Here is a 27,912-nt window from a genome sequence, read left to right as displayed (position 1 = left end):
CTCTCTCTCTCTCTCTCTCTCTTTCTTTCTTTCTTTCTTTCTTTTGCTTTTTAGGGCCACACTCGTGGCATATGGAAGTTCCCAGGCTAGGGGTCAAAGTGGAGCTCTGTAGCTGCTGGCCTACACCACAGCCACAGCAATGTGAGATCCAAGATGCATCTGTGACCTACACCACAGCTCACAGCAATGCTGGATCCTTAACCCACTGAGTGAGGCCTGAAATCAAACCTGCATCCTCATGGATACTAGTTGGGTTCATTACTGCAGAGCCACAATGGGAAATCTCAGTGTTTCGCTCTTAAGTACAAAGTCTGCATAATATTTAAGGGGGCATTGAATGTAATAGACTATTTAAGTTTTTCCTGGGATTGACCATGCATTCTGGGACCTGCATTCCTGGAATGGATGCTATTTAATCACAGTGTATCATACTTTTATTGTTCTACTAGATTCTCTGATAATGTTTGATTTCATATTTCCCCATCAATATTTCAGAAGAGATTGGTCAGGTCTAATGGCACTGTCTTTGTCAGGTTATGGTTTTAGATTTGTGATCATTTCATAGAATTATAAGTGAAACTTTCCATCTCTTCCTATTCTGAAGAAGGTATTCATTGCACGTAAATTATCTGTTCTTTGTGAAAGCTCATAAAACCATTTGGGCCTGGTGCCATTTTATTTATTTTTTATTTTTTAAAATTTTGGTCATTTTTTGTCTTTTCTTTGGCTGCACCTATGGTGTATGGAGGTTCCCAGGCTAGGAATCTAATCACAGCTGTAGCCACCAGCCTATGCCCCAGCCACAGCAGCGTGGGATCTGAGCCGAATCTGTGACTTACAGCACAGCTCATGGCAACCCTGGATCCTTAACCCACTGAGCAAGGCCAGGGATCAAACCTGCAACCTCACAGTTCCTTGTTGGGTTCCTCAACCACTGAGCCACGACGGTGCCATTTTAGTGTTATCTTTCTAAAACTGAAATTTGAGGAGTTGTGGATCAGTGGGTTAAAGACCTGACGTTGTCTCTATGAGGATGCAGGTTTGATTCCTGACCTCACCCAGTGGGTTAAGGATCCAGTGTGGCCATAGGCTGCAGCATGGTTTGCATATGTGGCTCAGATCTGGTGGCTCAGATCTGGCTGTGGCATGGGCCTCAGCTAGACTCTGATTTGACCCTTGGCCCAGGAACTTCCATGTTCCACAGGTGTGGCTGTAAAAAAAATAAAATGAAACTTAAATTTGACTGTGGCCATATGCTTTTAATATTTTCTTATTGATCACAGGATAAAGCACAAATCCCTTAGCCTGACATTCAAGGTATAGTATAGTGGAACTCTGTACCAGCTCCTACCACTCCCCTCCCTCTCTTAAACTCTAGCCACACCTAACTTCTGAAAGTTTCCCCAGACCCTAGAGTGGGAGATTCAAGAGGGTAGGAACATGTTCTATTTAGTGCAGTGTCTCTGGCACCCTGTAGAAGCTTCTCTTTGATTGGTATTCCCTGAGTTATTGTGGAATGGCATTCACTGTGTTAATATTATTGTATCTTTTAGCTCATGTCAACACATGTTCACTGAGCATCTCCTCTGTGCCTGGTCACACACTGGCCCTGGGGAGAGGGCATCCTGACCTCTGTTCTCCAGCTGCTGTTTGGCTACTGGGGAAACAGGTGAGTAAATAGACCTTATAAACAATGAGGTAATTGGAGTGAGCAGAGTTTAAATGTGTATTGTGGGAGCACTGAGAAGGGCCACCTGACCCAACCCAGGAAGAGAGACCAAGGAGGCTTCCTGGAGGAGGTGGCCCTGGAACTGGTCTTACATGATGAGGAGAAGTGGGGATATGTCATTCCATGGCAAGATCCGGAAAGAAGAACCAGCACAACTATGTCATCTCTTCTCAGGATGTCTGTAGTTGCCTCCTAGCACGTTGTGTCACTGCACAATGTTATTTTCAGCATTGTGTCTGCTGAAAATGCACTAATGGCATTTAGCTTACACCAGATAAATTCCAAAGTCCTTGGTGTGAACAAGGCCTGATGTGATCTGGCCCCTGGGTTTCTCTGAATTTACCTGATCACTCTGTTCCAACCACTGCTGTTCCTTGGAGAGTCCACAGTCCCAGCTCAGGGCCTTTGCACTGCCCGTTCCCTCTGCCTGGAGACTCACCCCTGCACTCTCTCTGGATCTCTGTGCAAATGTCACCAACTGGAGAGGCTGTCCTCCAGCCTGTATGAAACCACAGCCCTCTCAGTAACTCTCTGCTCTGACCCTGCTTTCTTTTCCTTCAAGCTGGTTGAGCCACCTGATGTTACACATACGTATATATTATATGTGTATATATATATATATATATATATATCATAATACAGGATATGATGTATACATATGACTTTTAAGTTGATTTTTTTGCCTGTTAGAATGGGAGTTTCAGGAGAATAGGGACTTGGTCTTGTTCTCTCTTGTAGCCCCAATGCTCAGAACACCATCTAGAAGAATGTGCTCAACAAATGCAAGCAGTTTGGCGTTGCTGGGAGAGGCATATGCCTGCGGCGGGGCGGGGCGGGGGTAAGGCTGTGAGCCAGTAGATAGCAGCGACCAGCAGGGGGAGGGGGAACCTCAGATGATGGCAAGGAGCTGGGACCTTCTCCCGGAGACGATCGAGAGCCAGTTAAGGGTAATGAGTGCTTGGACTTATGCTTGGGGATGGTCACACTGCCCATTGGGAGGGATGTGTCCTGGAAGGAGTGAGATTGGCAACAAGTGGGGCCCAGGTACCCCAGTGCAGGTAGGAGGTCCTGGTGAAGGGTTGGTTACTGGGAAGGGAGGCAGGGAGGAGGCAAGACTAATGGCCAGGCTGCCCCTCATTGCCACTCAGTGAGCTGGAGAGTCTCAGAGGGGCATTCTCTTCTGGGTGTGTCAAGTCCTGGGCCTCTGGGGCATCCTGGTGGAGGTGTCTAGGAAGCTGGGCCAGGCGAACCTAGAGCTCAGGAGAGAGGCCTGGACTAGAGAGAGGTTTGGGGCTTGGAGCGAGGGGCATGTGGTACTGTTGTCATTATCACCACTCATCTGCTTCGAATAAGGGAACTTGAATGGAGCATTTAGGACGGACCAGGCACTGTGCTCAGTGATTTCCCTATCGCCTCCCCTGTGATCCAGAGGTGTGCTTAGGTCTCACAACAAACTCTGGAGGAAAAACACACGAACCCCCAATGGCAGAGTTTGCCAATTTCCGTGGTGTAAATACTCCAGTCATGGTTGACTTCAAGCGACCAACACGATGTCATAGGAGGTGGCATTGGAAGAGGTGGGCAGTAGCATGGCATCATGTGGGATTTGCAGCACAGATGCAAAAGGCTCAGACACCCTCAGGGGCATCAGTGATAGTAAAATCAAGTAAATTTTATAGGAATTGACAAGCTTGGGGTTAGTTATTACCTTTAGTTTGAATATTGCGTATTTCATTGTAAGTTTACCTAAGTTAATTTTAAACAATGGCTTTTTTTTTTTTTTTTTTTTTTTTTTTTTTTTTTTTTTTTTGCTTTTTTAGGGCTGCAGGTGCAGCCTATGGAAGTTTCTAGGCTAGGGGTCAAATTGGAGCTACAGCTGCCCACCTACACCACAGCCACAGCAATGCCACGTCTGCGACCTACACCATAGCTCACAGCAACACTGGATCCTTAACCCACTGAGCGAGGCCAGGGATTGAACCCGAGTCCTCATGGATCCCAGTTGGGTTCATTACCACTGAGCTACGACGGGAACTCCCAAGAATGACTGCTTTTAATGACCAGCTCACAAAATTAATTCCTGAAAATTTAACAAGCAGCTCTCGTGAGCTGGCCTGAACCAGTTCCAACACATGGCTGCTGCAATGCCAGGATGTAGTTGCTGTTGTTGGGGAGGCGAAGGGAGGTCCCCCCAGCTGGTGAATGGCAGAGCTGGGTATCCTTGGGCAGGTAACTTCCTGTCCGGGAGCCTCAGTTTTCTCATGTATAAAATGGGGACCCTAAGACATATTTCCGAGGGTGCTGGGGAGATTTAATGAGTCAAAGCTTGTAAAGCACCACCGCAAATGCTTGACAAATGGGAACCACTAACGTGTTATAGTTATTCGATAATAATAATGAAAATGGATCCTCTCCCCTAGGTCTTCATGGTCTAGTGGAGGGTAGGGGGCCAATGATAAGACGTGTGCATACACATTCATAGGGTTCTGATACAGGCAGGAAAGGAAGGCTTCCTGGAGGAGGCTGCATTTGAACCAGGTCTGGCAGGTTTGGGAGAAGAGGGGTGGTGGTCCAGGCAGGGGAGGGGAGACATTCCCGGCTGGTGGGCCACACAAGCCAAGGAGGGTCCACACAAGCTCTCACACAAGATGAGAGGGAGAGATGAGATTGAAGCAACAAGGATGTCGAATGCCCAGAGCATCTGCTCTCTACTCCGAGGGCCGTGGGGCGCCACAGCAGGTGGCTTAGCGGGGGACCTGAAGGCATCGGGTTGGCCTCCCAGAACATCAGTGTGGCTGCAGTGGGGAGGAGGGCCAGGAGGGGGCGGGAGTGGAGGCAGCATCGGCCACGAAGAGACGGGGCAGTGGAAGCCCACCCATCCGGGCTCCTTCACTGTGCCTGGGTGGAGCTAGGGGGTCTCTGAAAACACCGACTCCCTTGACCCCATCTCTCAGGCAGTTACAGGGAAAAGGGGGTGGCAAGGTGCCCTTCCCCAACTGCTAGCATCCCAGCCGTGCTCCGGCCCCGGTCCAGCTCCAGCCCCAGCAGCTAATCCCGGTGACACTGGGTCCCAAGGCTGGGGCGGGGCAGCCGGGCAGCTGGCCTCAATTAGCTGGGGAGCCGGGTCTGGACAGTGTCATTAGGAGAAAACCAGAGCCCAGCCATAAACTCTAATGAATGCATTAATGGAAGGCTTGTGCGCCTCAAAGGGAAAAAAAAAAAAGCGGGTCTAAATAAAGTTATTAACACAGCCCACCTGTGTTCGGCTCTTGGCCTATATTGTTCAAATAGCCCATTAACTCCTGAAGCATCCAGTCTTGAAAGTGAGCCCTGCCTCTCTGAAGCAGACGTTTAACTGCATTCATATAATTCAATTAGATTCCGCAGTCGTGGTCCAAAGGCATTCTCTGGGCTTTCATCTCGGTAATGGCCTGCAGGCTGGAGTGGCGAATAGGGGGTTAAAAAGAGGGCCTTGGAACCTGCTTTTTGGCCTGACTCACCCCCATCACCTGGAGGGGGCTCCAAACGAGTTTCCTGGGGAAGAAAGCATTCCCCCGGCCCCCGGCCCCTCGCTTGGCTTTCTGTGCCTGGAATTCCAACCCACGTCCTTCTCGTGCATCCTCTGTCCAGCATCCAGGCCCCGGGGCCCCCATTCGGCCCCACCCCACCCCCTTGGCCAGCGGTCCAGCCGTCCAAGGACCCCGACGCCACTCAGCTGACCCTAATAATAAAGAGTTAAGAAAATTCATTAGGAAGTGGGTCTTTTATAGGTTCTGTTAAAGCTGTCTTCCTACTTCTGTCACTGCAAAAGGATAAAAATCCTTTTATCACTCTACAACTTGTTAATGTTCCACCCCGGGAGCACTTCATCTGTAATAAACATCTTCACAAAATATGCATCCCCAGGGAGGAGCCGTTAATTTCCTCAAGGCCTCACACATGGGAGGGGTTTTATTGCCTGCAGGTGCTTCATGAGATTGCGTGGGCTTCTCATAAACGTCCTCTAAACCGCAGGTAGCCGGGGAGAGAGATGGGCTCATGCACCTGTCCACAGAGGGCCTCCACCCGCAGCGTCTCCACCTTCCCCGGGCCAGCCCCGCCGCCGCCGTCAGCTCCAGAGACCAACCTGCCCTCCATCACCCACAGGTAAGTTCTTCCCAACCCTAAACTCCATCCTGAGCCACTCACAGAACCTGGGGTGGGGGTGTGGGGGGGCCCGGGGCAGGGGGGGTCCGCGCCTTGCCGCCCCTTGTCCCCAGGAGGGGTCCGCCCTGGAACCAACACACCTTGGTGGCCGTGGCCAACACACAAAGAGGTTGAAGGCATGTTCTTTGGTTGATGGCTTGGTTTCCTTTCCTTGTTTGCTGTGGGGGCCTCACCCCTGTTGGGATCCGCAGCGGCAGTGTGATGATCAATACATTTGGCTCCCCGTTTTCTTCCTCGCTGGGATGGAGAGAAAGGAGAGCTTGCCTCTCTCAAGTGTGATTCATAGGAAATGTGTTTTGCATATCTTCAGGGCCATTTTCGGGATGTTAAAAGTAATTGCTAGGAAGATACTAGGGAAAAAATGATTATTTAAGGAGCAGTTTTCATCAGCCTTCCGCGAAGTTAATTAGAAGTTTGTATGTAATAAATATCTCTCTGGTCTCCGGGATTCTTTCCAAGTCCCGATCACCAAATTAATTGCTAGGTAGGTGCTGGGTATGATGACATGTGGCCAGAGGGGCTGGGGCCCCTGTGGCCAGTGGCTCTTTCTTAACCTCCATGTGAGCTGGAGAGGCAGCCCTTGGCTCTTGGGGGCTCTCAGGCCTGGGGGAGGGGGAGAAGGGTGGGGGGACCTCAGATCATCTGACACGGCTCTGCAGCCCCTTCTAGGACCAGGTGCCTCTGAGAGCCAGAGGTTGGGGTGCTGGGCTCAGCTCTCAATCAAAAAGCATGTGTTGCTTGTGGATGCTTAACCACCAGCATTTGTGGGTCACCTCCACAGTGGTGGGTTCCTGGGGGACATGCCCCGAGGTCTGTCCGAGCTGTGTCTGAGAGCTACCGTGAGCTTGGTTTTTTAATTCAGATCTGTAAATGCTGAGCGTTGGAGTTCAGCCCCACTGGCTTTGCCCACTCAGTGCCCAGACCGGCTTGGGGCCCGCAGCCCCGCCCCAGGGAAGCATCCCCACTAGGGAGAGGGGGCCCTCCTGGGACCACAGGGCCTGCAGAGACACCACACTGGAGCCACAGAGGTGTCTCTGGAAGCACTAAGGAGCAACGGGTCATCCCAACCATATTTGCAGGCCCCTCCTTCCTGACCAGGGGCCGCGGCAGAATCCCACAGGTCCAGGGTGGTGGGTGGGGGGGGCGTACAGCCGCAGGATATGCACTTTTTGGTCTGGGATGATGGCTGATGACAATGATACCGTTGTGGGGGCAGCTCCCCTGAGAATACCCATCCTGAGCTCTCGCTGCGGGTCAGGGCCAAGCACTTGGGCGGGGGGCGGGGGGGGGGGGCTTGTCTCTGGAATCACCACTACCCCGTTATGTGCGAGGAAGCTTGGTTAAAGAAGTGAGGCTACTGACCCGAAGCCACCCAATGGGGGAAGAGAGTTTGGGAGCAGAAGCAGGATGGTACCTGTCTCACCTGCGGGCCTCTTCCCATCAAAGCTTCAAGGAGGCAGTTTCCAGATAACAAGCTTGAGCCTCACCTGGCAGCCGGGGAACCTGGCGGGGCCCTGACCTCTGCCTCCTTCCCCCAGACACGGCTGCCCCCACCCCCACTTCCCTGCGCTGGCAGGAGGGAGGGTCATTCACTCTCTGCCCTGACCCCTGCTGGTCCGCCTGGCCCAGCCCAGCAGAAGCCATAGGAGGGCCAGGGAGCCCAGAGCGGCTCCAGAGGCCGCAGTGGACATGATGAAAGGCCCGGAGCACGGGACCCAGCCGAAAGGTTAGAGGAAGCGGGATTATTCCCCCCGGGGAGCGGAAGGCCCAGGGGGCAGAGGCCCCAGCTAATGGAGAGGACCAGATGCTGACCAGCTGTTCTCTGTCTCCCTGGAGGCCCACGAGAACAAGAAGGGCGTCTACAGCAGGAGAGAATTAGAGGGATGGGAGAAAGGACTGGCCGAGGGCAGTCCGTTGGGCTCTGAGGAGCCGTAAGAAATAGGACGGCCTCGGCGGCTCCTCACTGGGAGTCAGAGAAAGCCGGATCTCAGAGTTAGCCTGTGCCCGCCTCCCCTGTGGACGTGATGGAAATTAATCCACCCTGCCCTGCGTCATGGACCGGAAGGCACACCGCTCCCGCAGGGCCAGCGCTCAGGGGTTTCAAGCCTTGGCCGGGAGCCTCTGAGCCCATCTCCCCAAGCTCACTGAACAGTCAGGGTTCTGGGGAGCCCACATCTCGGAGGCCTGGGTCCACACAGCCTGGGGACAGCCAGTCCCAGAAGACAAGACCTTTGATGGCTAAAGCCCCCCCAAACATCCTGATACTTCCAACCCCGTAGCTCATCGAAATAAACTATGAAGTGCTGAACTGTGAAGACTGTGTTAGGTTTGCACAGTGAATACTTTGGTGCTTTAAAACCAGCTAAAACCTCCAGGTGCGTGTGTTCAGCTGGTGCCTTAAGCACAGGCTCTGCTCGTTGGGTGACCCAGCGTGACACTTCCTCCCTCAGATAGTGGACAAGGCCACTGACTTGGGGGGCTCGGGAAGGGAGGACCGGGCGAGACCCAGGAAACCATGCTTAGGGCTGGTGCAGAGCTGGTCTGCTTCTTCATTCCTTCCGGCAAACCTCCGACCTGAAAGCAACCCCCAAATCCTGATAGGAAACCTGGGGTGCAGAGAGAGGAGGGGACCGGGCTCTGGGGTCCCAGCAAGACCACAGTGTCCAAGCACTGTTCCAGCCCAACCCAAAGCCCTGTTTTCTTGATGGATTTGATTCGCTTCTGGCTGGAAAACTAGCCTGCCCCTTCTCAGCTCGGCCAGGATTGTCGGATCAAATACAGGGCGCTCCATTCAACTGGAATTTCAGATAATAGGGCATTTTTACTTTTTAGGGCCACACCCACGGCATGCGGAGGTTCCCAGCCTAGGGGTCGAAACGGAGCTGTAGCCGCCAGCCTACACCACAGCCTCAGCCATGTGGGATCCGAGCCACATCTGCAACCCGCGACACAGCTCACGGCAACGCCGGATCCTTAGCTCACTGAGCGAGGCCAGGGATGGAACCGACAACCTCATGGTTCCTAGTCAAATTCATTTCTGCTACGCCACGACGGGAACTCCAGGGCATCATTTTTTACTATAAGTATGTCCAATGAAATATTTGGGACATATTTATACTAAAAAAAAAAAATTCCTTGTTTACCTGAAATTCCAGTTGAAAATTGCGTCTGGTATTTTTATTTGCTATTTTAATTTTTATTTTTTATTTGCTGGCAGCTCCGCCCAGGACCTCTTCCCTCCTGGGGAGAATTTTCCAGGCTCTTCTCTGGCAGCGGGAACCCGGGTTGGAGGCTCTGCTCTCACAATTTGGAGATGCCAGAGGTCATAATTCTTCCTTTATTGTTGCAAAAAAGAGAAGACACATTTTCTTGCGATATTTTTTCTTTGGGTGTATATTTTTGGCGGGGGCGTGGCGGGTGCCGTCGCAGTGGTGGACTTGTTTCTCGGGGAAATGAGGCGTTTGGAGCTCCTTGTTAGTGGAAGGTGCAGCAGAGTCTGAGCTGCTTCTGTGATCTCTGGTTTCTCTGAAGGAACATGGAAAACAGCTGACAGCGTAAGGGCAGGCTTTCCCTTCGATGCTTCTGGAAGCTCACCTCCTCAATTGATTTAAAAACTCGCTAGAGGATACAGGTGGATTTTCAAGACGTAAAACAGAAAGAAAGAAAAAGACAAAACACCAGCTACGTTTTCTTGGGGCAGCTCTCGGAATAGAATGCCCAGGATCAATGGTACTTCATTTTTCAAATTGTTGAGGTCCCCTTCAAAAAATTATTTCCGAAAGAGCCACTGCCTTTGCATATGAAGAGAGCTAGAAAAGTCTTTTCTTTCTTTTCCCATTCCCTCTCTTTCTTAAACTAACCACAAAGATGTGAAAGACATTATCTGAACTAAGCAATCAGGGAAAAATATTTGCAGAGTCGAGGAAGAGCAACAGAACACGAAAAAAGGAAACAAGTAAAACACAGGCTAAGAAAGGTCTTTATATTAGATTTTTGTTAAAACTTTTGACATATGGCTTAATGCCTTGGCGTCCTATCCTAATCACATTTCATCTTGAGATGCCAGAACTAAAAACATCACATCTTGACGGCTTTTTCTCCCTTTTTCCAAATATGTGATGGCTTAAAAAAGAGGCTCTTCCCAGACCAGGAGAAATATTTTAATGTGGGGAAGTAATGTATTCAGTGTATTTCCTTTCCCGAATGGTTTTCAAAGGCCGGCTCTGCTCTTAAGATGGTGAGATTTTGTGAAGACAAAATCCTGGCCCCAAATCACCGCAGAATGAGAGCGGGGGAGTTTACCCACGCTCCGTCTGTCAAGACTGAATAATGGGGAGAGAGTCCTGCTTTGCTGAGCATGGATCCTGCTGAAACTAAGGGACCCAAACCTCAGCCCATACCCGCTTTCCACCTTCCATCCATCCATCCTCTTCCCTCTGGGATCCTAGACCTCAGATTGGAATCTTGGCCCCGAGCCTTGAGGCGGGAGGTGCGGCTTGATGTCAATTACGGCCCAATTCCAGAGGTGCCATCAAAGAGTTAACTAGGATGTCCCAGTGCGCAAATGTGGGATAATTGGCAAACAAATTCTACAAACATCTTGAAAGGGGCAAAAGACCTTTGATCTTTCTATAGAAAGGCAGACATTACCAGCGTTACTGCCTTTTGGGGTCTGCACACATCTCATACCAGGCTCGAGGATGCCATCTTTCCGAGAAATCAGCCAACACCTAATTCCATCGTACCTTAATTATCCTAACTGGTTTCGTATGTCCAAAGGCATTTTCCCCAAAGATTAGAGGAGCGAGGGGGACTGACAAAATAATTAAATATGCAATTTGCCAAGCGTGGGCAATATGGCTTTGAAATCACCTTTTCAGGAAGTTTTACTGCTTGTTCATGGACATGTATATTGCAGGCTTCAGACTTTATTTAAGCTCTTTTGATTGCCTTAATGGATTAATACCCGAGTGCCATCAGCGCGGGCCCGAGACCCGAGGCTGTTTCTAATTTCACAAATATTGCACCCGCTTCCTCTGCTGTTATGACACAAACAAGCATCTAGAATTTGCCTTCTCACTTAAAGCAACGTGCTGATCTCCTCAAATAATTGCCTGATGTCGGAATCGGCATCTCACAAGTGGCATTGTTGGTTAAGGGAGACTTCCATGGTGCCAGCAGGCCGGGCAGGACTGGGCAGGCCGGTGTTGCGCTCGGGGCCTGGGTCCGTTTGGGGTGCCCTTCCCGATATGCATCCGCGTCCCCCCCCCACCCCAAGCAGGATGCCTCTCAAACCGAGACCCGGACAGCATCCCGGGCCCAGAGAACCATGTTGCTATCCTTGTGTGTGACTCCTGCCGTGGGTAAGGAACATTCCAGGGGAAGGAGGGGAGGTGCTTGTGGGGATCTGGAGAAGAATCTCCGCTCAGGCTCAGACCGCCGCTGCCTGGACGGAGGCATCCGGAAACCGGAGCCGGGATTTGCTCTGGGGGAATTGTTTGCATTCTGTCCCCGCGATGGGAGGGCTGGAGTTGAGGAGGAGGAACCGGAGGAGGTGATGGCACCATCCCTATCTTTCAGCTGAGCTGGGTGTCTGGGTGAAGTTCTTTTCTGGTCTGGAACATCTGTGGATGCCCCGGAGGGCAGAGGATGGACCAAGGGTGACTCACTGAGTCACTTGGAGTTGGGAGGGGTGAGCGGGTAGGTGCAAAGGGAAGGGAGAGACAATCAAAAAGACAGCTGGTGTGCACACGCGCGCGCGTGCACACACACACACACACACAGAGCCTTTGAAAGCAGGGGGACAAGGCCTAATTGTCCCAGGGATGCGCGCTGGGCCGGGCTTTTTCATCGTCCTCAGAGCTCCCTAATGAGGCTGCGGCCTCTCCTGGTGGGAATACTGCTCCCTGACTCAGCTTTGATAAAGCGGATGGACCGTCTGGGTCGAGTTACCACGTTTGCCTCTTTTCCTTTTGAACCCTGTGGTGGTTTTGCTCTTTCATGACAGAGGGGGCCAAAGTCTCTGGCCTCTGTCCTGGGGGTGGGGGATGGCGGGGAAGGGGAGGGGGGATACAGGCCAACCCACCTCCTGGGGAGGGCAGGGAGGCGGCGGGCCTGGAATGGGGATGCTGGCCCTGGCCACGGGTGATGGACGAGGAGGGGGCTCGGCTGGGCTCCATATTTAGACCTACGTACCAGTCTCGCCCGGCCTGCTGGCCCCCAGTGTAAAAATCACCTAAAGTCCACCTTAGCAAAGCACAGCCCTCACAGGGGTGGGGCGGGGGGCGCTGGCATCGTGAGTGGACACGGGTCAGTGACAGCAGCGGCAGCAAAGAGGACAACGCTGCCTGCTTCCTGAGCCCTCGCTCTGCCAGGGACCAAGCCGAGTGTTTGACAAGGATGATACCGTGCCCCTTTTATGGAGGGGCAAGAGGAGGCTCTGGGCGAGGTGGGTACTGGTCCGAGGCAAGCGGGGACTGGATCTGTCATCCACAGCCCAGCTCTTACCCACGGGTCTCGTTTCTCCTTACCCGGGACTGGGCTTTCAGGAAGACGACAGCCACTGCATCAGCAAGACCCCAGCTCCGAGGCCGCGCCTCCCCCAGGGGTCTGCCCTGAGCAGTGGCCCTGGAAGGGGTGGGCCTTGAGCCAGGCACCCTGGAGCAGGAGGAGAGGAGAGGGCCTTGAGCCCTTCTCGGCCACCTGCTGGCCCCCGGGGGGAACCCCCAGCCCAATAGGACTCGTCTTTGATCTCTGATGATGAAAACGAAACACCCTCTCAGGTGGCTCCTCCTGGTCAGGGAGGGAGGCCCCCCCTTCTGGCTGGCAGAGGGTGAGTGGCCAGAGAGAGGCTGTCCCCTCCTGGAGCCTTCTCTTGAGAGTCCTGCTTTCCAAGGCAGCCGCAGAGAGGCTCACCTGGCCTCCTGGCTCTGCGGGGTCAGACGCGCCCCCGGCCTGGTGGCCTGCCCCCCCCCCGCCCCATTGCGGCCTGGCTGCCCCATCCCAGCTGCCTGCCCTTGAGGCTTCCTATCGGGGCTCCTCAGGCCTCGCCGCCCGCTCTCCCTCAGCTGCTGTTGCGCAGGAGACAGGTGTGCCCCATCCCCCGTCCCCCGGGCCATCTGCCCTTGACCTCCAGCCAGCTGGGCTCTGAGGAGGGACCTTAATTTTAGTCTAACTTATGATGCAAGAACTTTGGTCATAAGCTTTGGCTCATTCCATCAGGAACCCACGCTGTGCCAGGCTCTGGGCTGGCCCTGGGGGCACAACAGCCAGTTTGGGGATGCAAGCTCTTGAGCTCAGGGTGAGGGTTTCTGACTCTGATTAGCAATGGATTCTGGGCTACACACCGCACCATGGACTGGGATGCCCTGGAGGACGGTCACGCCCTGAGCCAGAGCTGGGGACAGATCCTCATACTGGTGGCAGCCCTCCCACGGTCCCTGGGGGGGGGGGGTGGCCTGGGGATGGCAGTGGCACTTGTGCTGCTTTGTGCTCCCATCTGGACCAGCAGCTTGTGGGCAGAGCCACGTGTCCCCTCCGTTAGGAAACAGAGAGCTGAGTATTCCTGCTCGCACCCCTGGTAGAATGTTCTCTCTGTGTCCCAGCCATCGTTGACATGCCCCCTTGGACCTCTGGGTCACATTTGTGGTAAGAGGCTGCAGAGGGAAATAGCAAGAAAGCTGAGCGCAAAGCGTGGCCCCCGACTTAAATAAACATATTCAAATACAGAGAGGAGATGAGAGATTAGAGCAAGGAACAGCCACATACTGACTGCCTAGATCCAGCATGCCAACATTTCACTGTACCTGCTTTATTTGCATGTGTACACAGCTATGAATGGTTTTGTTATATGTTTGAAAGAAAATTCCGTACGTCATCCCTCAATACTTTGATGTGCATTTTCTGAGAATAAGGCCCTTCGCCTCTGTAACCATAACACCTTTGCCATTTGAAGAAAATTAACAGTAATTTGAGAGGGATTTTGATAATTACTCAAAACACAAGTGCTGGTACTTCAGAAAAACAAAAGGCCTGGTAGAGTATTATTATTTTAAAAGCTTCCTTTGGGGAGTTTCCATCATGGCTCAGTGGTAACGAACCCAATTAGTATCCATGAGGATGCGGGTTCAATCCCTGGCTGCGCTCCGAGGGTTAAGGATCTGGTGTTGCCATGGCTGTGGCATAGGCTGGCAACAACAGCTCTGATTCGACCCCTAGCCTGGGATCTTCCATGTGCCACAGGTGTGGCCCTAAAAAGACCAAAAAAAAAAAAAAAGCTTCCTTTGGTTTCAACCTCCGCCCAGGGCCACACTGCAGGAGTATCCATGACAGCAGAACCCTGGCACACTGGGCGTTCTTTCCAGGTGTTTGTTGATTGACTGCATCCCTGGCCAGAGCCCATCCTTATGCCGGAATACAGAGGGGCCTGTTCTCCCAGCTCTGTCCTGGCCCGCTGGTCAGGGGGAGGGGCTGGGGAGAGGCAAGCTTGCCTGGCAGACAGACTGGAGCTGTTTGAACTTCCATGAGACCTGGGTTGACTCTAAATCCCTCTGGACCATTGAAACCGAGCTGGGATGAAGGCATTCGGGTCCTCCCAGGGTGCTCTGAGGGAAGCCCCTTCCTTTTCCTCCACCGACGGGGGAGCGCTTGTCTCCTCGTGGGTGGCTGCTACCCGTGCACTGTTAGGAGCAGCTGGTACGACGGAATAGTATTCAGCCGTAAAAAGGGAGGAAAGCCTGGCACAGGCTACACCCTGGAGGAAACCTGGAGGACATTAGCTTGGTGCAAGAAGCCTGTCGCAAAAGGACAATGACTATATGATGTCACTTAGGTGAGCTACTTAGGGCAGTCAGAGAGCCAGAAAGTAGCATGGTGGTTGCCAGGGGCTGGCGTGAGGGGCAGATGGGGAGCTGTTGTTTGATGGGGAGAGGATTTCAGTTTTGCAAGATGAGAAGGGTTCTGGAGATGGAGGGCGGCGGTGGCTCCATGACCGCATGAACGTCCTTGAGGCCACTGAATTGCACACTTAAAAATGGTTAAGATGGTATATTTTCTGTTTATTTTACCCCCCCAAAAAAAGGCGGGGTTTGGGAGTTCCCGTTGTTGCGCAGTAGAACCATGAGGTTGCGGGTTTGATCCCTGGCCTCGCTCATTGGGTTAAGGATCCGGCGTGGCTGTGGCTGTGGTGTAGGCTGGTGGCTATAGCTCCCATTAGACCCCTAGCTGAGAACCTGCACATGCTGCGGGTGTGGCCCTAAAAATCCAAAAAAAAAAAAAGACAAAAAAGTGGGGTTTTGGTACTCATGCCCGGCAGCTTTGTAAGGTTCCTTTTCAGAGCAAGACTGTGTTCCCCCACCCCACCCTACCCCCAATCCCCGGGCGCTCCCTGGGAGAGCCAGAAGCTTGTCAATCAAAGTCTAAGAAAGCCAAAGACCCTTGGGAGTGTCAGACCCAAGGCCCCGTTTGGGGAAAGGCTGCTGTGTGTTTGCCGTGGGTCCCGCCAGCACAGGCATGCAACGGGGGCATTTTGTCAAAGGAGAGAACTTGATGAAAAATTGTTTTATGAAACCCGAATCTTGGCATGTTTTCACATTTTAGTTTGTCAGAAGGCAGAGTCATAAATGTTAAGCGTGTTGTTTATTAGTATGCACGGCTGACTTCTTTATGATGACAATTTGATTTTAAACTTTGTCATAGAGCTCCTGCCGGATGGGGTGGGGATGCCAGAAGAGAGGGGCGGGAGCCCCGGTTTCCAGGGTATCAGGACCATCGGCAGCGCGCAGTTTTTATTAAAACAACAGAAAAGGAGGAGGCAGCCCAGGCTCAAAGCCCCCTCCCATGGGCAGATCAGGGGACTGGTATGACCTGTGGGTGCCTGTCCTGGGCCCCGTGCTGACCTCCTGAGGCCTGTGCAACAGGGGCCGCTCGCTGCCCGGCCCCGTTTGCGGGGCCTCTCAGCTAGGCCTTTGCAGCAGCCTTTGTTCCCCAGCCGGCTTGGTAGCTGGTTTGTGGGTGTGGGTGGAGGGACCAGGGATAAGAGCCCACGTGCCAGGCCTCCCTTCCTGCGGGTGTAGACAGCCTCTGGCAAATCTGCTACAAAAGCCATCAGGGGAGAGAGGACTGAGGGTGTGTTTCCTCTTCTCTCGCCTCCTCCCCACCGGCAGGGGATGGAGAAGGGGTGGGGGTCCCAGCCCCTCGTGAGCCGAGGGCAGGGGGACCAGGAGGAGGACACTGGGAGCTGTCACACAGCAGGCCCTGCCACTGAGGCTTTTGGAGAGAAGCCTGGCAAGGCGGGCTTCTCTCCAAAAGCCTCTTCACCTGTGAGATGGGGGTCTCCACTGCACGCCCTGGGGATGCTGTGAGCGCCTGTTTCCTGGGTGCTCACCCTTGGCTGGGCACTTTGGAGGTTGTATTCCACCCAACCCCAGGGCTACCTTGTATCCAGGCTGATCCCCACTTTCAGATGAGGAATCTGGGGTCAGACAGGGAGCCCCACGTTGCCCAGCAGTGAGGGTAGGGCTAGGCTAGGGTCTCAAGTGTGTCTGCTTAGAACCCATTCAGGAAACAGGGGGACTGCCCTGCCTCCCTGGCTCAGGATGGGCGCTGGTGCCCTTGAGGTGACCTGGCAGCTGGCCTCAGGCTGAGGAGGAAGCATAGGCTCCTGAGAACGCAGGGAGTCCCCCATTCTGAGCAGAGCCGGAGGGTCCAGGCCAAATGTGGTCTCCCGCTCCTAGAATCAGGCCCTTGGGGCCCTTGGATCTGTGCTCTTGGCCCAAGTCTGGTCAGCTGGTGAAGGGACTCCTGTGCCCCCCCCACCCTGGGGACATAACCGAGTGATTATGTCCCCATCTCTGCTTGGGTGGTGGGCTCCTCTTTGATGGGGGTTGGTCCCAGGCTGGGAGGCCAGAAAGGAGGCAGGAAAAGAGGCACAGGGCCTGTCGGCATCCAGAGGGGCTTCCATGCAGGTCCTGAGACAGGGGCACAGAGAGGCTCTGGCCCTGTCTGGTGTCACACAGCATGCTGGCAGAGGGCCACCTGCCAATCCCTTCCTGAGGCCCCCCTGTGGGGGCCCTGAGGCTGGGGTGGAGGTGAGTGGGACCTGGGGAAGCGTCTCCCAGGCCCCTTAACCCTCCCACCTTGGGCTGTTTCTCCTCCGCTTCCTTTGGCAAGTGAGGGTGGGGACCTGGAGGGAGGAAATGGACCCCAACACCCTTTGTTTGTCACCTTCTGTTTGAGCTCCCAGGCCTGGCCTGTGGGTTTGAACATAGATGTTTGTCGAGACAAGCTGAGTGGGGCTGTTCAGGGGCGAGTCTGGGGTCCTTTCCCCAGGTTTGGCCCAGAAACACAGCCAGCCAACCCTCTGAGGCCCCTGCTCGCCACCCCTGCTGGAGGAACGGACTTTAAGAAAGTTGAGGTGGGGGATCAGAGCCCTGGATGGGGCGGGGTGTCCAGGGCCGCTGGCTGTTGGCAGCTCCTGCCCCATCTGACCTGAGGCTTCTCTGGCGAGACCTCCAGCCTGGCAGCCGGATCCTCCATAAAAGGATAAGGATTGCATTCTTCACGTTTTAAGTCGCACAAAAGCTGTATGCATAATTAATGTGCAATAAACGTGAGCGGCTGGAAATTAACGAAATGAAAAAAGAAGGGACTAGACTTAATTGTAAAAATTTAATTTTGCTTTTATTCTTTTTCTCTCCCTCTCCCCCCCGGCCCCCCGCCCTCTTACAACTTGTTATATTCGCCAAGCCCTTCAGATCTTGCCGGAGAGCAGGGGCTCAATGGCTCGCTTCCTGACCTCTTGCCAGGGAGCCGGGACGAGATTAGTTTTAAGCCACGGCCCAGTCGGCTCCTTTCAGCGCAGGGTCCGAGAGTGCCCACGCGCGGGGCGATATTGTGCCACACAAAGGAGTGGTGTAATCATCCCCCACGACCTTCCTTGGGGGGGAACCTCTGTGCCTGGTTTTAAGAGCTTTGGTAGATGCGGCTCGGCTTGGAGAGTCGCCTTTTGAAACTCGGAGCGCCTAGCATGGTATTTAAAATTCCTCAATGGGAATCCAGTGGTTCAAAAGCTGAAGGACTAAACACATTTACATAAATTCAAAGTGGTTTTGAACGATACCATCTAAGGCTCCTCTTCTTCTCCTCCTCTAATTTTTTTTTATTATTTATTTATGTATTTTAAGGGCAAGACCTTTTCTGGATGATAAATTCAGGTGGCAACAGTTCCCAGTGGAAAAATTTATCAACACATTCTTTCTTACTGTCCTGTCGCTTAGCAAAACCTGAAAATTCAGCTACAAGAAACAACCCCATCTGCTTGAAAGGGGGAAAAAAAAAAAGAATGAGTATTTTTAAAGAATAAAACACTCTATTAACAGTTACTTTAAAACATGATTTATTGCGCACACACACACAACAACAATAACTTAAAATATCAAATCCTTGAAATAAATCACTGCCGATCCCGTCTCCCTTAAAGGCCAGCTGTTTTCCTGTCTCTGCCGTCTTTCTCAGCTCAGATCTGCACCAGCAGATAGTTTTAAAAGAGGCAGAGGACTCGAGAGACGGATCTTGGAGGCATCTAGTTTCTTTGGGCAAGACTTGCGTTTTGCGAACATTCTAGTTTGTGCTAGACCGTTTGTAGCTGGCCGTTCTCAAGCCTTTTCGACTGGTAACCAACTCAAGGTGCCTCTCTGCGTCGCTCTGTCAACCAGATGAATCTATGACAAGGAAAGAGACCATCAGAACGGTTGCTTACGTTCACTGCCACCTCTGCCCAGGTATCTGGTCCTGTTGAAGGCAAACTGCCCTCATCCCAGAGACGCCCAGTTGTCCGGGACCACAAGCGAGCCGTAAATAACCAGGTCCGTGGCGGTAGATCACCTCCGGCCGGCTGGCCGGCCACGCCGACTCTTCCACAGCAGCCCAGCTGGCAAATGCAGCCGCCTTTGTGAACAGGTGGCCTGCAGGGGCCGAGGCCAGGCGGTGGGCCGGGGCGGCGGCTGGTTCCTGCAGCAGCCTGGAAGGGCCAGCTCGATTCTGGCCCCCGACACCCACCCAGCGCTTGGCCAAGGCCCTCGCTGCAGACCTTCCCATTAAACAGGTTCTGACACTAAAAATCCAGGTCTGTCAGCTGTCGTCATAGGAATGTGATATCCTCTGGAGTTCTCCTTATTGAAAGAAACCAAAAAAAACCCCCCACATCTTGCTGCTGTCTGGGCCGGATTTCTATTCCATTTGTATTGATCACAGAGAAATGTCTCATTCCCTGGCTGACAGATTCAGCCAGCAGGGAGGGAATTCGTGTTTGGTGGAAAACATTTGTTTCCGCAGTGATGGGGGGACCCTGGGCCAGAGCTGTGGTCGTCGGCATGAGGTAGTGGCGAGTCCTCTCTCTGGATGGGCTGTGGAATTCCAAATGTGGGGACCACAGGGGTTTCCAAAATTAGCCAGTGTGACCACTTCATTTCAAAGACCTTGGGCCAAGGGAAGGGACTGGACTTACGCCCTGGTCCTGGCGCTTCTAGGAGTCTGTCTGACAGTACCTGTCGGTGTGCGAGGGGACGTGCAGCCTGGCTCTGTCTGGAGGTGCGAAAGGTGGGAAACCACCTAAAAATCCATGATAAGAAATCGGGTAGAAAAATGTGATGCTAGGCAGAAACACGTTAGGAGGCTACTTTTTGCTGGTCAAAAATGATTGAATGTGGACCGTCTCATATGGTTCAGTCCACTGCATCTACTGAAGAGCATGTGGTCTTTTAAAAAAATATATATACTCTTTTTTTTAAAATTGTGGTTACAATGTTGTCGTTTCAAGTGTAGAGCAGAGTGATTCAGTTATGCATGGATATATCTATTCTCTTTCAGATTATTTCCCATGATAGGTTATTAGAAGATAGTGAATATAGTTCCCCGTGCTGTGCCATGGAGTCTGAAAAGGGACAAGAGTGGAGAAACCTCCAAGAGGTCTTAGGAAGTGAAAAAAGCAAGCTGCAGAAGAGTGTACCTGCTGTGCTCCATGCATTTTTTTTTTTTTAAGGAAATATACATGTGTGTGTTGGAATGAGACTTGACTCTGGAATGAGATACTAGAAGGTGTCCGCAGGGGCTGCCCTGTAGAAGGGACCACAGGACTGGGAAGGGTGAAAGCGAGGCTGACTTTCCCCTTTCCAGCCTCTGTACCGTCTAAATTTTATACTGTGTGTGTAGGGCAAAGAGAACAGAAATTAATTAAGGCAAAGATCAAAGCATCAGGGGGAGCCGTCCCTGTATTAAGGGGTAGAAGCTCAAACTGGTCTGTGAAGTCTGGGCTTCAAGCCACTTCGTCTCTCGGAGCCTCAGTTTCCTCATCTGTCAAGTGGGGGTAATAAGGGTTTTGCGCCACAGAGTGGAAGTGAAGAGTTCCTTGAGCGTGGAAAAGGGTCGGGGCCCAGTGGCAGAGAGAATTCAGTAAAAGCTACGTGTCATGATAAATGACACAGAAAGCGTAACACACCCCCGCACGTCCTTACCACGACTCGCTTGGCATGTTCATTTTCTTGAACGAGAATTTAAAAATAGCTGTGTGTGTTTGGAACCAGGGGCTGAGACTCCTGAGTGTGACGGTGGGACTCTTTAGGGGACGGTTTCGCTCCTGCGGTGGTGGCCCACGCTGGATTTGCAGGGTGGGTCTGATGCCCCCCCCCCCACCCCACCCCCGAACCCGTAAATGGTCTTCCGCATCTCTGTGTACACAGGCAGGTGAACTAATAGAATTAGGCTTATTGGTTTAATTCCTCTGGGCCCCCTTGGCGAGGGGAGAGCAGCTGGATGAATATTTTAATTAAGCTCTGACACCCAGAAGTCAAAGTCCCCGAGCGGTCCCAGTGGGCAAGGTCTCGCAGTTTGGGGTTTAATCAAGTTCGGTTTCGGAGTTCAAATTTCTTCCTGGACAGAAACGTGTCATTAGGCGTCCAAGATTTCGACTGGGGAAAAAATAAAATACAACTTGACTGTATTTTCTCTAGAGAATGACACTGTGATTCGATTAGCTCCTTTTCCGTGACATCTTGCCCACTTTATTAACTTCTGCTTTGCTTTTAAGCAGGCAACTACTGTTCTACTTCCCTGAAGAAGCTCATAATATTATAATTCAAGTGTCAGGACAGATTAGGTTAAACGAACTGTGGCATTCCCAAAGGAAAACAAACTTCAAAACGGACGCGGTCCGCCTTGTAACATGTCATGGATTGCATTAGCGGTGAACCGGGTGATTCTCTCACCTAATGTGCCAAAGTTGGCTCAAATGTTCCCCACTCTGCAAGGTGAGAAATTACTTAGCTAACAAAACATTTCGTTTTTTTCCTCTCGTTGCATTCTTTCTTTATGAGATCCTGCATGTGACATTTTCACCAAAAAATCTCTGCGCTTATTTGTGAAAAATGTATATTAAAACCAAAACCCATCAAATGGAAAGAAATCACAGATGGTTTTATTCACAAGCAGTAGAATTAATGGCCTCTCTTCTCTTTATAAATATTAGAAGCAGATGAGTTCATTACGATTTCACCCTAATAAAGAAAACCTGCTTGATTTTGACAAGACATTGACTTACCTAAAACATCTCCTAAATAACAAAGCCACTTCCCGCCCGTAAAACACGGCTCGCAAACACCAGCTCTACCTGGACTGCTTCGAAATTAATGAAAAACACTCGAATCCAAAGAGAGCAGAAGAAGGGGCGGAGGGGAGTGGGAGTGGGGGTGGGGGGGTGGATGGAGAGATGGAATTCGGGGGATTTTTGAAAATGTGACCGATTTTGAAAAGAGCGAGTTTTGAAATGTTTACTCTGCGGTGGTTTGAAATTTTTACATCTTTCAACAAAGCGCGCGCGGAGAAGTGAAACCATCTGAAAGGGCTTTTGAAAAGGGCGACTCAGCACAAGCTGGCGGAGGCTGGGGTGCCTTTATCTCGGGCGATCTGTGCCCATCGTGCCGGAGGGGGGCCGGCCCTTCCCCCTCGGCTCCGCGCCCCCACGAGCTCCCAGCTCCCAGCTCCGCGGCGGCCTCGGCCCGGCTTCAAAGCGCGGCTGGCGGAGCGTCCTGGGAGGGAATCGGAATCGGACACCGCGCTCCGGGGACGCCCTGCCGGCGCGTTCCCTTCTCCCTCGGCTCGGCTGCCTGATGTGGTCATCTTGTTAGTCATGGCGAGCCCGGGGTCGCTCTGTTTGTGCCGCTTTCAGCACTTATTAAGCGAGAAGTGGGAGGCTTTACGCGAAACTGCATACGATGTTTTTTTCTCCCCAGGGCCACGGCAGTCGGGGCCCCGGCGTATCCATCACGGCAAAGATCTCTGCGAGGCATGGAACGAGTCGGCCCTGCCCAGAGGGGGAGGAAAATGAGCGGCACATGGGGCCCTCTGTCCCAGGACCTTCTTGGCTGGGCTCCCGAGGAAGGGCGTGGGCTCCTGAGCCGGGAAACCGCGGACGGAGGCCAACGCCTGCGGCTTCAGAAAAACGGCACCTCTCTGGGGCTTGGGTGTCCAATTCTATAGTTGGGGGCTCCCCCCCCCCCCAGCCCCGACTTTCCCCAGCTTCTACCGCAGAGACCCAGACACCTGCCCGGAAGTGTGTCAGTGCTGGGGGCGGGGGGCGGGGGTGTGAAGGTGGAAATACTGTTTCTAAGCAGCTCCTGGAAAGTGGACAGATTCCGGTACCTCCACGGCTTGTCAGGAACCTTCGTCTCTCTTGCCGCTTTGCGTTCCCTTCCTCCAAGTGAGGGGCTGTGAACTCTCCGACGGGCCCCGGGGGGAATTCTGAGTTCTGAGATCATCCAGTCCGGCCCTCCTTCCCGCCTCAGTTCCACCGAGTATCAAACTGCTGGGGGAGATTTTGGGGGAAGCCACAAGTTGGAGCCAAGAACCCATGATTGAAATTCTCCGCCAATAAATCCCTCCCAGCTGAGCCCGTAGGGTCTGCAGTTGGTTCAGCCGGCAGGGGCGGCAGGAAAGGGGTGGGGGTTTTGCACACTTCAAAAAGGACTGGGGGTGATGGTGGGGGGGAGATGGGGCTGGGCAAGGCGGCCACCGACAGAGGGCTCAGTTAATTAGAGAGATGCGTGGTGGCACCTATAAACTCAACCCTCTCCATATTAAAGCACCAGCAACTTGAGTTCTATGCAGGATGCCTGCCCCCCTCCACCAACCTAGGGGTGAGCCTGGGAGGGGAGGAGCCTTGAGACACATGTAGGATGGACATGTGCAGGCCCCTGGGAGATTCCAGCCGGAGCTGTTTTGCTCTCCCACCAAACGCCGCCTCAAACATCCAGGGTCTAGGGTCTTCCAGGCACTGGGCTATGCACATCACCTGGGAGAGAGGGGCCACCAGCGCTCCCATCCCACGGGTGAGAAAAGTCAGGCTCGGAGGGGTAAGGGCTAAAGGGCTTACCAGCTCAAGAGTATTTGGCTGGTGTCGGGGGAGTGGCAGGGCAGGAGCCAGCATCCTCAGGCTGATGCCACTGGCTGGGGACAGGGCCCCGGGGGGGGGGGGGGAAGACCAGCACAGGACAGGTTATCATTGCTTACATCCCACCCGCACCTCGGCCCTGCCCCCTCGCACTGTCCTTGACATTCAATCAGGTGCCAGTGATGTCTGGCTCAGCAGTTGGGGCTGGGCCTCCCCAGCTTCCAAAGGACAAATGGTTCTCATTTGAAAGGGAGGTTATAAAAACACATGCCCAAAGACAGTCAGGGAACTGAGGATTAATCTCATTTCAGGCAAAGACCATTCCAAATATTTTGGGGGTGGGGGAATGAGGAGGGGCTGCAGCCCTGGACTGGGAAGGAAGTCAGGGTTCGAGAGGGTCTCTCAGGTTGGGGCCTGTTTTGGAGGCATGTTGTCATGGGGACTGGGGAGGTCAGGGGTCATGGCATCCCTGGTGAGTCTGGGTCTGACCGAGGCCCCGCTTTGTTCCACAAAGTCCCCCCAGGCCGGCTCCATCATGGACACTCACACTGAGTTGCTATCTTGCTTAAGTTTCAGGGAGGTTTCAGTTGCCAAGAGGAAGGGAAGGATTAGCCGCCCGGGACATTTTCATTTTCTGGATGGTGTCAAAGCGGTGTGTTTCTGCTTGGTGACTCAACTGGAGAAGACCCCCGAAGATCAGTCAGGAGGAGGGGGGCACTGCCTCCCAGCCCCCTGCCCAGGCGCCTGTGGGCCCCTAATTGGAACCTGAAAAGAGGGGGAGCTCCTGCTGTGCTCTAAGCCAGCAGCTCCCAAATTGGGCGGCTGGGTCCCTAAAAGGCAATATGTGGGGCTTTGTGGCACAGGCGTGAGCTGGGGACTCTGGGCCTCTGCAGAGCTCTCCAAACAACCCCTGCCTTTGGCTGCATTTACTGAGAGCTCAGGGTGTGCCAGGCGGCTGCCGTAATCTCCGCTGCGGTTCAGTGACCCTGGGAGGGAAGGGCTTTTATTACCCCATTTTGCGGCTGGGGAAATTGAGGCTCAGAAGGTGCAGGTGGCTTGCCTAAGGCCTGGAAGCTGGACAGCAATAACACATGACCTTTTAACTTTCTCAGCAGCTTTTCAGAGCAGGGACTGTTGCTGTCCCCGATTTATGGCGTTAAGGCTCCCACCGTGAGGTGGCTTGTCCAAGCCCACCGGGGAGGGAGGGCCGAGCTGGGGGGCTTTGGGTCCCTCCAGCTGATGCGGATCACGGAGCTCGTCCAGCTTGGCGGGGCCTGGCCGTCCTCCCTCGGGGCGGTCCAGAGACCACGCGGGCCGCTCCCGCAGGCTGGCCGGTGCAGCAGGGGTGGGACCTCCGAGGGGCTCTGAGAGGGCTTGCGCTGCGGGCTGGCCTCCGTCCAAACAAATGTCCGCAGCGCGGAGCCGATGGATTCATTTTCAGCTGTCGGAGGGGCTCGTGCAGCTCGGCTTTCTTTTCCGAAAGGCGGGAGAGCCGCCAGCACGCGGTGGGGGTCTCCGGAGAGCTCAGCGAGGGCCGGCGCCGGGCCGGGCGCGGCACAGCGCCCCCGCGTGGCCGGACTCAGGCGTGCGAACCCGCGGCCCCGGCTGCGGGCAGAGAAGGGGCCTCGCTTTCCACCGACGCAGCAACCTCGAAAGGGAGCTGCGAGGATGGCCACCGTCTTACACAGGGGACAAAAGGCAGGAGACAAGTGCCAAACATCTCCTGGGTTCCCCCAACCGAGAATAGAGGACTCAGAATGGGGCGGCGGGGGAGTTGCCTCCTGCACAGTGCCTCCTCCCTCTCCCAGCACCAGCCTGCCCTAGGGAGCCCCTCTTGTGGAGCCCCACAGCAGCCCGCTACCGCAGCAGAAAGCCTTCATGGGTGCCGTGGCGTAGGAAGCAAATTCCAAACAGGGAGCGCTTGGATTTTCTGGCAAAATCCAGCGGTGGAACACTGATGGGGTGGGCACCAGTGTGCGCTAGGCCAGGGGCCCCACACTGGGGGGGCCAGGGTCTCCTTAGACCCTCTGTCCCTCTTCCTGCCCACACAGCAGGGGCCATCTGGAGCCTCCCTGTGGTCAAATGCCCTCTGCTGGGTGTGGCCAGCACTGCGCCACCCCTGCACCCAGGAAGTGGCGGGTCTGACCTCAGTTCCTCCTCTGGAAAGTTCTGGATGGCTGCTTGCGCCCTAGGGTTGCCTTGAGGGGAGGTGGCGGTGCTGGGTCTGTCAGACCTCATGAGTCGCCCTCACAGGGCACTGTCTCCAGTGGACAGAATCCTGGCTGCCTTCAGGCACAGCATGAACGCTGGATTGGACGCCCTGAGCTCCCTCTGGCTGACTGTGCTTCTGAGCACTCTCGGAGCCTCAGTTTCCACATCTGCTGAATGGGGGAATCCCCACCTGCGGGGCTGTGGTGATAACACATATCACGTGGACCCCCGTTGTCCCCCAGAGGTGTGTGCTGGGGATGTGGGGCCAAATGTGACACGCCCCTCCATTTGTCGGCCCGTCCCTCGGAGCATCCTTCATCCCAGCCCACCTTCGTTCAAGCGCAGTGCACGTCTCATCTCCTTCAGGGACCCTTCCTCTCCCATCTTCCAGGACTCCCTTGCAAGGGATGGTACTAGTGGCATGCAAAAGCCATTTGTGATATATATATATTTTAAATTCTTTTGCATATGGTTGATTTACAATGTGTTAATTTCGGCCGTACAGTAAAGTGATTCAGTTACACACACATGTTCTTTTTCGTATTCTTTTCCATTATGGTTTATCACAGGACATTGAATGCCGTTCCCTGGGCTCTGCAGTAGGACCTTGTTTGTCCTACATATACTAGCTTTCATCTGCAAATCCCAAATTCCCAATCCTCCCTTCCCCTACCCCTCTCCCCCTTGGCAACCACAAGTCTGTTCTTTATGAGCCTGTTTTGTAGATTTATTCATTTGCGTCATATTTTAGATCCCATATATAGGTAATATCATATGGTATTTGTCTGTCTCTTTTTGACTTCATTTAGTATGATAATCTCTAGGTCCATCCATATTGCTGCCAATGGCATTATTTCATTATTTTTTATGGTCGAGTAATATTCCATCACATATCTATCTATCTATCACATCTTTGTCCATTCGTTGATGAACATTTAGATTGTTTCCGTGTCTTAGCTCTTGTGAACAGTGCCGCTGTGCACACAGGGGTACGTTCCTCTTTTGAATTACAGTTTTGTCTAGAAACATGCTCAGGACTTTGGAAGTTAAGCTCTTATTGGTCGCATCATTTGCAAATATTTTCTCCCAGTCCATAAGTTGTCATTTTGTTTTATTTATGGTTTCCTTGCTGTGTAAATCTTATAACTTTGATTAGGTCTCATTTGTTTATTTTCGCTTTCATTTCTCTTGCCTTGAGAGACTGACCTAAGAAAACATTGATATGATTTATGTTGGAGAATATTTTGCCTATTTTTTTTGGTCTTTTCTAGGGCTGCTCCCGCAGCATATGGAGGTTCCCAGGCTAGGGGTCGAATCGGAGCTGTAGCTGCCAGCCTGCGCCAGAGTCACAGCAACGCTGGATCCGAGCTGCATCTGCGACCCACACCACAGCTCACGGCAACGCCGGGTCCTTAACCCGCTGAGCGAGGCCAGGGATTGAACCTGCAACCTCATGGTTCCTAGTCGGATTCGTTAACCACTGCGCCGTGACGGGAACTCCTTGCCTGTGTTCTTTTCTAGGCGTCTTATGGTGTTAGGTCTTATTTTTACGTCTTTAAGCCATTTTGAGTTCGTTTTTGTATATGGGTGAGGGTGTGTTCTAATTTCATTAGTTTACATGTAGCTGCCCAGCTTTCCCAACACCATTTTCTGCAGAGACTGTTTTTTTCCCCATTGTATATTCTTGTCTCTTGGTCAAAGATTAATTGATCATAGGTGTGTGGGTTTATTTCTTTGTTCCATTGATCCATATGCCTGCTTTTGTGCCAATACCACACTGTTTTTGATTACTGTACCTTTGCAGCATTGGCTCATGTCTGGGAGGGTTATGCCTCCTGCTTTGTTCTTATTCCTCGAGATTGCTTTGGCAATTCTGGGTCTTTTGTGGTTCCATATAAGTTTCAGGGTTATTTGTTTTAGTTCTACGAAAAATATAATGGATAATATAGGAATCACATTAAATGTATAGATTGCAAAGCCATTTTTAAAGGGTTTGGGAGGGTAGGCAAATATTCTTGAGGCACAGAAAGCGCTAACCACAAAAGGAAAGACTGATAATTGGCTGTATTAATAAGTTTTAAAATTAAATATCTAAAATTTGTTTCATTGAAGTATAATTGACATACAACATATTAGTGTCATGTGTACAATATGACTCAATATTTGCGTGTATTGCAAAATGATCACAATAAGTCTAATTAACATGTCATCATATATACAGATTTTTTTCCATAATGAGAACATTTAGGATTTATTCTCTTAGTGACTTTCAGATATGCAATACAGTATTAATAACGATAGTCACCACACTGTATATTACATTCCC

General features: G+C 52.6%; 1 long non-coding RNA gene across 1 annotated transcript; it reads left to right on the top strand.

Annotated features, from left to right (window-relative positions):
- The first annotated feature begins 5,749 nt into the window (after positions 1–5,749).
- LOC110256249 (uncharacterized) lies at positions 5,750–26,111 on the top strand. The gene is made up of 2 exons (XR_002337587.2): positions 5,750–5,875; positions 22,219–26,111. It is a non-coding gene; the product is annotated as an uncharacterized LOC110256249 (long non-coding RNA).
- Positions 26,112–27,912: the final 1,801 nt, after the last annotated feature.

The sequence above is a fragment of the Sus scrofa genome, chromosome 1, assembly GCF_054392235.1.
Source record: "Sus scrofa isolate SSC_HxYL_T2T_F1_AM1 chromosome 1, Sscrofa_HxYL_maternal_Yorkshire_Landrace_v2.0, whole genome shotgun sequence".
Classification (NCBI taxonomy): domain Eukaryota; kingdom Metazoa; phylum Chordata; class Mammalia; order Artiodactyla; family Suidae; genus Sus; species Sus scrofa.
Note: the sequence above shows the minus strand (reverse complement) of the source record. Positions and strands in the feature narration are given on the sequence as shown.